The sequence below is a fragment of the Hylobates moloch genome, unplaced genomic scaffold (genome assembly GCF_009828535.3).
Source record: "Hylobates moloch isolate HMO894 unplaced genomic scaffold, HMol_V3 SCAFFOLD_12, whole genome shotgun sequence".
NCBI classification, from domain to species: domain Eukaryota; kingdom Metazoa; phylum Chordata; class Mammalia; order Primates; family Hylobatidae; genus Hylobates; species Hylobates moloch.
In genome coordinates, this window is record NW_026652287.1 from 81,870,445 (window position 1) to 81,883,151 (window position 12,707).

Below are 12,707 nucleotides of genomic sequence, written 5' to 3' on the forward strand. Positions count from 1 at the left end.
TTTCAATTCCTACAACATTGAAGTAAAACTAAATGAAAGGAATCTAAACAACGAAAGTACAAGAGAACATATTTTTAAAAATGAAACAGTATTTCCTTAACAAGCTACATTTCAACACTTTTCTTGAAAAGTAAAAATTAATTTTTAGATAGTTCACTAGTGAGGTAAAATTCAGTTGAGACTATTTTTAAGTAAAATTAAACATTCAATAATAGGGTTTAAACACTTTGAAGAAGTTCTTTTAAAAAATGTTGTAGAGGTATAATTAACGCCTAAAAAAGAAACATTAGAAGTAAAATGATTGCGATCATTCTCTTTCCCCAGGTAAGATAATCTCCAATAATCATTTTATCCTTAACGAATAGTAACAACTTCTGAAGTTTAAACAATAACTCTTATTTAACCTGCAGTTTAAGAAATACATTTGAACTACCTAAAAATATCATAAATTCAATTTTTTCTAAAGTTCTCTAAATTGTGCATCTAATTATCTCATTCTCACAATGGCAGTTTTGGTAATTTTTACAATTAAGGGATAAAAATTTTCAAGAACTTTTTGAAAGTTACATAGGAGACTTGGAATAAATATAAAAACAGAACAGAGCTGGTGATTCAGTAGCTATATTGTGGGATACCCTTCCAGCCAACACCTTTCTGGGAAGCATCCTCAGACCCAGACTGATGAAGGAGTGGGCAGCCTTCTGTGCAACTTGTGACTTTCCAGCTAGCACAGTTGATGAGAAGAGAAGTGAGCATATATTTCAAGATAAGATAATCTTATTTTCCATCTTGGAAATTTATATTTTGAGATTCAGGGACACAACTTGCTGGCATTGGTTCTTGGAGTTATAAGGTATTGTTCAACTGCTGTTAGAACTAGTGTCATAGAAACCTAGATTCACCATGAGTCATCAAGGGACTCAAAGACAGATGTATCTGGAGAAAAAGAGAATTTTAAAGCTGAACATGCAGCCTCCAGCCCCAGAGAAAGAGTGAGAGAGAACAGGAGATTAGAACCTTATTAGAAGCCAGATGTATTTCCAGCAACTGGGTTCCTTGAAATTTCTCTGGTTCATAAGTGCTTCACAGACATAATGGGCTAGTAAATTAGGTCCTTATTTTGGAACAAATTGAGAGATATATTTGGAAGCATGACAGAGATCAAGCTGTCAGCTTTAATTGGGGATAAAAGCTAAGTTGGAGAAGGGCAAACTGCTAATAATTCACCCCAGATTTGTCAGATTTACCTACCCAGTCACAAGCCCAGTAAAAATCACAGTATAGAGGCAAAGATAATGCATCTCTCTGCAGTCAGGCCAATTTCAAAGTGAGAGAAGAAAGAAATAGGTGATCTATACATATGCAGTGTGTTCTTCCAAATCACCAATAATAAGTGCTACCTCTCTTTTTAACACTAGGTCTCCTCCAAGATATTCTTATGTAATTACTTTACTTGTCACCTGGACATCAGGACTTTGGAAAACTTCCCAAGTGTTTCTATTGTGCAGCCTGTCATGAGAATATCCTCTCTAGGGAAGACTTACTAGAGAAAGAAGTAGCTATCATCAATCTTTCAAGCCTTTTGCACTCTTACCTACTGGATTTGAACATCTTATGTAAGGTCATCTTGGGTTATGATTGTCCCTCTCAGGTAAGCATGTTAGCATTTTTGTCAGGACTAGTTTGCTTCCATACCCAAGGGGCTCCAATCAAAATACCAATGACTTCTCCCTGGATTATCTGTGATCCTCTAATTCATAAGGAATATCCCACAAAAAGCTCCACAGCCCATCAAAAAAAACCAAAAAAACAAAAAAACAAAAAACTATCTCTAAGGTTTTCTCAGTCCAAATTATATACCCTTTACTATTTCCCAGCTAAAATTATGTCAACCTATATTTCATTATATCTCATCAAATTTTCTGCAATAAGATTAAATAACTATGATATACCAATAATAAAATAACAGCTAAAATATACTCCATATTTGATATGAATCCCCTTCCATTATGAATTTCACAGAAAGATTTAAAAATGTTCAAAGAAATTTTACATTTAAGATATAAATATTTTATTTAAGTAAAAGAATTTGAAGCCTAAAGAATTTAAAGTTCTTCTCAATTTCTTATTCCATTTAATCTCTGCAAGAAGTCTTGATAATTGAAGCTATAGTATGTTTCACCTGCTATAAAAGCTATGAATGCCATAGCACTAATAAAGTTGAATTTAGCCAAAGTCTCTCATGTATCTCATTAAAAATAAAATCAAAGATTTCTGGCAGGGTACAGAGGCTCATGTCTGTAATCCCAGCACTGTGGGAGGCTGAGGCAGGTGGATCACCTGAGATTAGGAGTTCAAGACTAGCCTGGCCAACATGGGGAAATCTTGTCTCTACTAAAAATAAAAAAATTAGCTGGGCATGGGGGCGTGCGCCTGTAATCCCAGCTAGTCAGAAGACTGAGGCAGGAAAATCACTTGAACCCGGGAGGCAGAGGTTGCAGTGAGCTGAGATTATGCCACTGCACTCCAGCCTAGGTGACAGAGTGAGACTCCATCTCATAAAAAAAAAATTCATGTCATAAAAAATCAAATAATTAATAAAATATATCGTAGTTTCATAGCCCTGGACCATTTCTGACAAATTTAGATAACCAGCCAAATCCCAAAACCTAGACATTTCTTCATAAAAATTTTTACAATAACATACTTAGTGTTGTCATTAACCAGTAGTTCTCATTCCTAAATATGTACTATGATTGTCTTATCTACTCTTAAAAAATACTACTATCTTACCCAATAACAGTTAAATCAGCATCTTTGAATGAGGAACTTGTAAAGATGTAATTTTTCAATCTCCCGAGGGTTTTTTTATTATTTTTTAGTAGCCTTAAAAAAGGCAGTTCTAAGTTTACAGGAAGTTGAGTGGAAAGTACGGGGAGTTCCCATATTGCACCAGTGTGGTACCTTTGCTACACTGATGACACAATTTTGATGAATAATTATTAACTAAAGTCTATAGGTGACACTTACATTCACTCTGTGTTGTACATTCTATGGAGCTTAACAAATATATGACATATATCCACCATTACCTACGATACAAAATAGTTTCACTGGCCTTAAATTCCCCTATGCTCCAACAATTCATTCTTTTTTCCCTCCACTGGAACCCCTGGCTGGCAACTACTGACGTTTTCTTTTGTTCTGTCTTCACAATTTTGCCTTTTCCAGATGAATTACCTAGTTGAAATCATTCTGTATGTAGCCTTTTCAGGTTGGCTTCCTTCACTTAGCAGTATATATCTCAGGTGTCTTCATGTCTTTTCATCGCTTGAAAGCTCATTTCTTCTTATTACTGAATAATATTCCAGTGTCTGGATGAACCACAGTTTATCCTTTCACCTATTTAGGGACATCTTGCCCAGGGTATTTTAATGTCCAGCCAGAGTTAACCTTTGCTATAGACCACAGCAGAAACTCAACAGTATCTGAAGGAAGAGGAAATGGGGAAAATCTTTATTTTAGCCATAGTGAGCTGTCAGGCAGTCAGTTGCAGTGCACAGTTAAACACTTGTGTGAAACACAATTGAGTGAAAGTTCTCATTAAGGGGTTAATATTTTTCAATAAGCACCTATCATGTTAAGGGGAAGCCACCTACTCAAACTGTCTTTTCATGCTGCCATTTGAGCTACTGCCGCCTTCTTGCAAAGTCAAGAAATTTACACTGGTAGCAGCTCCAGTCACCATATGCTGTTTTACTCCCTCCCTATCTCACCTCTAAATTTAATTTAATCCCTCTTAATTCCATTTATTTTTTGAGCTCTGTGCTTTCACACTTCCTTGTGAGCAAGCATTTTAGTCCTATGCTTTAATTCAGTCATTTAATAAGGGTAAGCTTAGAAATGTTTGAAATCTGTGGCACAGGAAAGAATTCCCCTAGTCCTCTCATTTATTTGAACTGGAGAATCACCTTCAGCATATTTCTAAGGTAAACTTGTTCTGTTTTTTTTTTTTTTTTTCTGTAACTTGTGACCCCAGAAGCCGAAGATGTACCAGCTTTTGTCATATGCTCCTAAATACATTGTCTTGCTCAGCTTTTGAAAGTCCCAGATCTTGTGAATCATTTGTTTTTGTAGTTTTTGTTTTCAAACAGCTTTATTGAAAATAATTCACGTGCCATACAACTTATTCATTTAAAGTATACCATCTAATATTTTTCAATCTACTCACTGCTGTGCGGCCATCAGCACAATTAAATTTTAGAATATTTCAACCTCCTAAAAAAAAAAAAAAACCCTGTTCCCATTAGCAGTCAATCCCTATTCTATACCAACCCTAAGCAACTTACTAATATATTTCATTATTCTGGCCATTTAGTACAAATACGTTCTTTTGTGACTAGATTCTTTAACTTAGCATAATGTTTTCAAGAGCAATTGTGCCATAGCATGAATTAATACTTCATTTCTTTTTATTGCCAAATAATATTCCCTTGTATGGATATGCCAGATTGTATTGACACACATTCATCAGTTGATAGACATTTGGGTTATTTTCACTCTTGGGCCACTATGAATAGTATTGTTATGAATAATCATAAACAAGGTTTTGTATGGATATATATTTTCATTTCATTTGGATATATACATTGGAATGGAATTGTGGGTCATATGATAACAGTATGTTTAACTTTTGAGAAACTGCCAGAGTGTTTTTCATAGTGACTGCACCATCTTACATTCCCACCAGCAGCATATAAGCGTTCCAATTTCTCCACATCTTTGCTAAAGTTGCCGTTGTCATCTTGTTTTATTATAGCCATCCAGTAAGTGTAAATAGCATCTTATTGTGGTTTTGATTTGATTTTCACTAATGATGTGGAACAACTTTTCATATGCTTATTGGTCACATGTATATCTTCTCAGAGAAAATACCTATTCAAATCCTATGACTATTTTAAAATTGAGTTACTGTCTTCTTTATTGAATGGTAAAATTCATTTAAATATCTGGATACAAGTTATTTATCAGACATATGTTCTCTCATTCTGTGTTTTTTTTTCCTTGAGGATATAATTTGAAGCACAAAAGTTTTAAAATAGTATGGTTTATTTTGTTTTTTTCCTGCTTATGTTTTCAATGTAGTGTCTAAGAAAGTCTCCTAACCAATGATCATTAGGATTTACTCCTAAATTTTTTTTCCAGGAATTTATAGTTTAATCCCTTATATTTAAGTCTATGATCCATTCTGAGTTTTTATGTTTTTGTTTGTTTCTTTGTTTTTATTTGTTTTTTTTTTGTTTTGCATATGATTTGAGGTAAGGTTCCAACTTTATTCCTTTGAATGTGGTCATTCAGTTTCCCCAGCAGTGTTTGTTGAAATGACTATTTTTTCACTATTTAATTTTCTTGGTACATTTGTCAAAAATAAATTGACCATATGTTTGTAATTATGCCAGTACCACACTGTCTTGATTACTGTAGCTTTGCAGTAAGGGTTGAAATCAGGAAGTATGAGCCAAGATCGTTTGACTATTCTGGGTCTCTTGCATTTCCTCATGAATTTTAACTTCAATTTGTCAATTTCTTCTAAAAAGCCAGCAAGAATTTTGACAGGGATTGCATTGAATATTTCCACCAATTTAGGAAGTATTGGCCATCCTAACATTATTAGTCTTTCAATCCATGAACATGAGACAACTTTCTATTTATTTAAGGTTTTTTTTTAATATCTTTAAGCAATGTTGTGTATTTTCTAGGGTACAAATCTTATACACCTTTTTGTTAAACTTATACTTAAATATTTTGTTCTTTTTTATGTCATTATGGTTGGAAATGTTTTCTTAATTTCAAATGCATAATTTTCATTGCTAACCTATAGAAATAATTGATTTTTAGAAATTGATCTTTTATTTTTCAGTCTTCACAGGTTTTTATTGTAATCCTTATGATTTTCTGTATGCAAAATAACATGATCTGCAAATGGAGATAGTTTTACTTCCTTCTTTCCAATTTAGATGTCTTTTATTCCCTCTTCTTGCCTAGTTGCCTGGGCTGGAAACTCCAAAACAATGTTAAATCAAGGTGATGAAGTTGAACATCTGTGTCTGGTTCTTGATCTCAGGGTGAAAATATTCATTCTTTCACTATTAAGTATGAGGTTAACTGTGGATTTTTTGTAGATGGTTTTTACTAGGTAAAAATGAGTGTTTTATCATGAAATGTAGTTGTAGTACATCAAATGTTTTCGAAATGACTGTATAATATTTTGTCTTTCATTTTATCAAAATGGTGTATTACATTGATTAATTTTGGATGTTAAATCAACCTGTGTTCCTAGGATAAATCCCACTTGTTCATGTTGTATAATCCTTTTAATATGTTATTGGATTTGGTTTGCTAGTATTTTGATGAGTAATTTTGCAAATATATTCATCGGCGATATTAGGTTGTAGTTTTTTTCTAGTTTTAGTATCAGGGTAATATTGCCCTCATAGGATGAGTTGGAAACTGTTTCTAACTCTTCTCTTTATTAAAAGAATTTGTGAAGTATTTATAGTAGTTTTTCTTTGAATGTTTGATAGATTTCACCAGGGAAAACATATGGTACTTGGCTTTTCTTTCAGGAAGTTTTAAAATGATCAATTCAATCTTTTGCTTATTATAGACCTATCTGGAATTTCTATTTATTCTAGAGTAAGAGTCAGTACTTTGTGTCTTCCAAGAAATTAATTCATTTCATGCAACTCATCTTGTTGGTTTACAGTTGTTTGTAATAATATTCCCTTATAATCTTTTTATTTCAATACAATAATAGTAACATTCCTTTTTCATTCTTGATTTTAGTAATTTCAGACTTCTCTTTGTTTTTTATTATTTTGGTTAGTCCAGCTAAAATTTTGTCAGTTTTTTTGATATTTTTTAAAGCATCAAATAGCTACTCCTGCTTTCCTTTCATTTATAGTCGTGTGGTATATCTTCTTCCATCCTATTACTTTCAAACTATGTGTCTTCCAGACAAAGTATTATTGGATCACAGTCTTTAAAATCCAATTTAAAAGTTCTTGTTTTTTGGTGAGATTGTATAACCCACATGCATTTAATATTATTGATATGTTTAGAATTATATCTGCCATTTTGCCTTTTGTTTTCTATGTGTCACATGTCTTTTTTCTTTTTCTATTGATTTTTTTATACTAAGCAGCTTATGTTTAATGTGGCGTTTTAATTTTTAGTAAATTTTAAATTATATTTTGTAATATTTATTAGTGGTTCTTCTAGGACTTACAATGTATGTCTTAACTTAATGAAAGTCTAATTTAGATTTATACTGATTTAATACCCATAAAATATAGAAACTTTATTCCTATATAGCTACATTTCCTCCCTATATTTTGTGCTATTACTGTCATACATACTACTTCTATAAAGCTTACAAACTGAACAATACATTGTTACAATTATTATTTTATATTATCTTAATTTTTTAAAGAACTAAAGAAATAGAAGCAAATATATATGTATAGAGCTCGTTATAGTAACATTCTTATTTACCCTTTCTGTTTCTTTGTATTCCATCTAGTGGTGTGAGATAACACTTGGTATCATTTCCTTACTCCAATATAACTTTGTTTTCACCCAGTTCCTTTGAACGGTGATTGTCAAATACATGACATTTCTTTGTGTTACATGCCAAATTGTATTATGCAATTGCTTTTTGAATCAGTCAAAAGAAGAAAAGACAAGAGCATGCAATTATGCTATATTTTTCAATTAGCTACATAATTACCTTTATGGGCATTCTTTGTTTTTCTTGTAGCTTTGAATTACTGTCTATTGTCATTTGCTTTCAACCTGAAGAAGTTCCTTTACTATTTATTTTAAGGCAGTTTACTGGCAACAAATTCTCTCAATTTTTGTTTCCCTGGGAATGTCTTATCTTACCCTCATTTTTGAAAGATAGTCTTGCTAGATATAAATTTATTTTTCACTGTTTTTACTTTTAGCTTTTTGAGTATGTCATCCCACTACCTTCTGGGCCCTTCTTTCTGATAAGCTGCCAGCTTGATGTAATGATTCCTTTTACTCTTGCACCTTTCAAGATTTCCTCTTTGTCTTTCAGCATTTTGACTGTGATATGTCTAGGTGTTTTTCTCTTTGTACTTATTGTGCTTGGAGTTTGCTGAGGTTCTTGGCTGTGTACGTGAATATATTTCATCAAATTTAATAAGTCTTCAACTTTTATTTCCTTGCTTATTTATTTTATCCCTTGCTTTCTTCTCCATTGCTAGTCCCATGAAATGTATGTTGGTGTGTTTAATGGTGTCCTACATTTCTCTGAGACTCTGTTAATTTTTATTTATTCTTTATTCTCTCTGTTTCAGATTGCCTGATTTCTATTGATCTGTCTTCAAGTTCACTATTCTTTTCTTCTGCTAGCTCATTTCTACTCTTCTAATGAATTTTTCAGTTTAGTTATTTTACTTTTAAACTATAGAATTTTAATTTGGTTATTTTTTAATAATATCTATCTCCCTATTAGTATTCTATACTTGATAAAATATTGTCAGCATACCTTCTTTTAGTTATTTAAGCTTGATTTCTTTCTGTTCTTTGAAAGTATTTGGAATTGCTGCTTTGAAGTTTTTGTCTACTAAGTCCACTATCAGGGACACTTTAAAGACATATTCTATAGCCAATTTTTTCCTTATTTATAAGTCACACTTTCCTATTTCTTGGTATGTCCCATTATATTGTTGAAAACTGAACATTTCAGATAATCTATTTTACCAACCCTGGATACTGATAATTCCTGGAGTTGTATTGCTTATCTGGTCTTTTAAAAATTTGCTTAGTTGCTTGACTGAAATAGTTCTATGCCATATGTTTCCCTTATAGGGGAAAGATTCTGATGTCATCGCTCACATATTCCCCCTTGTTTTTTCCTTAAGCCTGGCCACCCTGGTCAGTATAGCCACTAATTTGTCAAATGTTATATGTAAATCTCTATAACCAGTTAGATTTTTACTCTTTACCATTAATGTGTGTTTGTGGTTTGGAAATTGCTAGCACAGTTCAGGGATTTTACATGTCTCTGCATATTCAACCAGGAACAATAGCTTAGAGGGTCTCTTTCTGGCCACTCCTGAGAGTGTGCAGTCTTGGGCAAGCACATGTTTTTTGAGAATGCCAGGAATGACTATGATATTATTTAGAATATGGGTTAGGAGTCACCTCTGGGTCAGAGTAGCTTATTATTCTGTCAATGTTCAGTCAGAGGTTGTGTTTACGCCCATTTGCCAGTGAAGCTTCAGACATGTTGATTTGTGTGAGTCTTGGGAGATGTTTTTAAATATACGCCCACATGTAGATTTCATGCTTCTGTCTGGGTAAGCCTATTACACAGGCACAGGCCTCTTCTAGAATTGTCCACATCATAGAAGGGCTTTTATTTGCTGTCTTTTTCTCTGATTGTCTCTGGTAAGCTTCTGGCTACTCTGCCATTTTCTTTGTATCAGACCTACCAGTGTCTAAGCTTTGGGACTTAAAATGATGTCATTGTGGTTTTTTCATTATCACAACTCCAAAAGATGGATTATTCCTTTCCTTCTGTTTTTTACTAATAATACCTACTCCTCCTTTGTGAGTGAAATGACCCATTAAGGCTCGGATATGTAAAGCTACATTCAGAAATTTCTAATTAACAATTCCAGATACAATTTGAGAGGGTGAGTTGAAGTTGACTTTGAGGAAGCCTATTTAGCCCTTTATACCTGGTGTGAACTATTTTGTTATTTTTTAAACATTTTCAACTTTAATTTTAGATATGGCGTAGCCAGGCAGAGTGGCTCACACCTGTAATCCTACTACTTTGGGAGGCTGAGGCAAGAGTATCACTTTGGGCCCAGGAGTTAGAGACCAGCCTGGACAATGAAGTAAAACCCTCATCTCTACAAAAAATTAAAAAATTAGCCAGGCACAGTGGTGTGTGCATGTAGTCCCAGCTACTCAGGAGGCTGAGGTGGGAGGATCACTTGAGCCCAGGAGTTTGAGATTGCAGTGAGCTATGATTATGCCACAGTGTTCCAGCCTGTGTGACAGAGTGAAAACCTGTCTCAAAAACAAAAAGGAAAAAAAAAAAAAGATACGTAGGGTACAACGGGTAAAGGTGCAGGTTTGTTACATGGGTATTTTGTGTAATGCTGAGGTTTGGGGTATGGATCCTATAACCAAGGTAGTGAACATAGTACCCAATAGGTAGGCTTTTAAGCAATGCCTATCTCCTTCCCTCCCCTTTCTAGTAGTCTACAGTATCTATTGTTGCCATGTTTATGTCTCTGTGTGTTCAACGTTTATCTCCCACTTAAAAGTGAGAACATGCAGCATTTGGTTTCCTGTTCCTGCATTAATTCACTGAGAATAATAACCTCTATCTGCGTCCATCTTGCTGCAAAGAACATTACTTCATTTTTTCTGGCTGCATAGTATTCCATGAGCTATATGTACTACATTTTCTTTTTTTTTTCTAAAAAGATATGTTTTATTTTTATTATTAGTTTTTTAAATGAATGAAGGTGCAATATTTTTCTCTAAATTGCTTAGCATGATAAACAAAATTCTGTTTTGCAACATACATAGTACATAATTTTATATTTCCATATTAGTTTAATGAATATCACTTTTTTCTTTTTGATTAAACAACAGAAATTTATTTTCTCACATCCCTGGAGGCTAGAAGTTCAAGATCACGGTTTAGCTGATTTGGTTTCTGGCAAGGGCTCTTTCTCTAGCTTGTACATGGCCATCTTCTTGCTGAATCCCTTCTTTCTGTGTCCTCACATGAGCTTTTTCTTGGTTCATTTGAACAGAGAGAGAAAGTGAGTTCTTGGGTATCTCTTCTCACAAGGTCATTAATCCTTAGGGAACAAACTCCCATCCTTATGACCTCATTTACCCCTAATTGTTTCTCCTAAGGCCCCCCTCTCCAAATTTAGTAACACTGGAGGTTAGGATCTCAACCTATGATCTTGAGGAAGACACAAATATTCAGTCTATAATAGTGGACATCAACCTCATAATGTTATCTAAGACTGAATATCCATTAACAAGTGTAATGTTAACATTTCTTTTTTCTTTTTTTATGATTGGGGTATGAATAATCTTGTCACTCAAGTACAGAGCTTGGTATCTGTACAGTTCATTTTTCAACACTTGCCCCATTTCCTCTCTCTCACCACTCTAGTATTTTCCAGTGTCTATTGTTGCCATCTTCATGTCCATGAGTACATAATGTTTAGCTCACACTTATAAGTGAGAACATGCAGTGTTTGATGTATGAACCTGCAGTATTTGGTTTTCTGTTCCTGCATTAACTCACTAATAGTGGCCTCCAGCTGTACTCATATTGCTACAAAAGATGTGACTTCATTCTTTTTTATGGCTGCATAGCATTCCATGGTGTATATGTACCACATTTTCTTCATCTAATCCACCACTGATGGGCACCTAGCTTGATTCCATATCTTTGCTATTATAAATAGTGCTATGATGAACATGTAAATGCAGAAACAATGAACAGACCAATGTTGAGTTCTGAAATTGAATCAGCAATAAAAACCTACCAGTTAAAAAAAGTCTCAAACTGAATGGATTCACAGCTGAATTCTACCTATGTACAAAGAAGAGCTGGTACAATTTCCACTAAAATTATTTCAAACAATCGAAGAGGAGGGACTCCTCCTCCTCTTCATTCTATGAAGCCACATCACCCTGATACCAAAACATGGCAAAGACACAATGAAAAAAGAAAACTACAGGCCAATATCCCTGAGGAACATAGATGCAAACATCCTCAAGAAAATACTAGCAAATCTAATTCAACAGCATATCAAAAAGTTAATTCACCATGTTCAAGTAGGCTTCATTACTGGGATGCAAAGTTGGTTCGACATACACAAATCAATAAATGTGATTCACCACATAAACAGAATTAAAACCAAAAACCACATGATCATTACAATTGACACAGAAAAAGCTTGATAAAATTCAATAGCCCTTCATGATAAAAACAAGAAACTAAATCAGAGGAACATATTTCAAACTATAGGAGCCATCTATGACAAACTCACAACTATGTCATATTGAATGGGCAAAAACTAGAAGCACTTCCTTTGAGAGATAGAAGAAGACAAGAATTCCCACTCTCACCACTTTTATTCAACATAATACTGAAAGGGTGGACAGAGTTATCAGGCGAGCAAAAGAGATAAAAAGATTCTAAATAGGAAAATGGGTTAAAGTATCTCTCCTCACAGATGATATGATTCTGTGCCTTGAAAATCTGAAAGACACCACCAAAAGTCTTCAAGAACTGATAAGCAAAGTTTCAGGTTACAGAAGAAATGTACAAAATTAGTAGCATTTTTACACTAATAATGCTCAAGTTGAGAGCCAAATGAAGAATGCAGTCCCATTTAAAATAGCCACAAAGAAAATAAAATACCAAGGAATACAGCTCACAAAGAAGATGAAAGATCTGAACAATGAGAACCACAAAACACTGCTGAAAGAAATCAGGTACAACACAAATAAATGGAAAATCATTCCATGCTTATGGATTAGAAGAATCAATATTGTTAAAATGACCATACTGCCAAAAGCAATTTACAAATTTAACACTATTTCTCTCAAACCATCAAAGTCATTTT

The 12,707-nt window shown here is 33.7% G+C and overlaps 1 long non-coding RNA gene across 1 annotated transcript in view; it reads left to right on the forward strand.

Moving 5' to 3' along the window:
• The first annotated feature begins 887 nt into the window (after positions 1-887).
• Positions 888-12,707, forward strand: part of LOC116479672 (uncharacterized) — a 40,901-nt gene continuing 29,081 nt past the window's right edge. The window contains exons 1-2 of the long non-coding RNA XR_004251032.1: positions 888-1,327; positions 1,419-1,651. This is a non-coding gene — a long non-coding RNA (uncharacterized LOC116479672). The remainder of the gene's footprint in view (positions 1,328-1,418; positions 1,652-12,707) is intronic.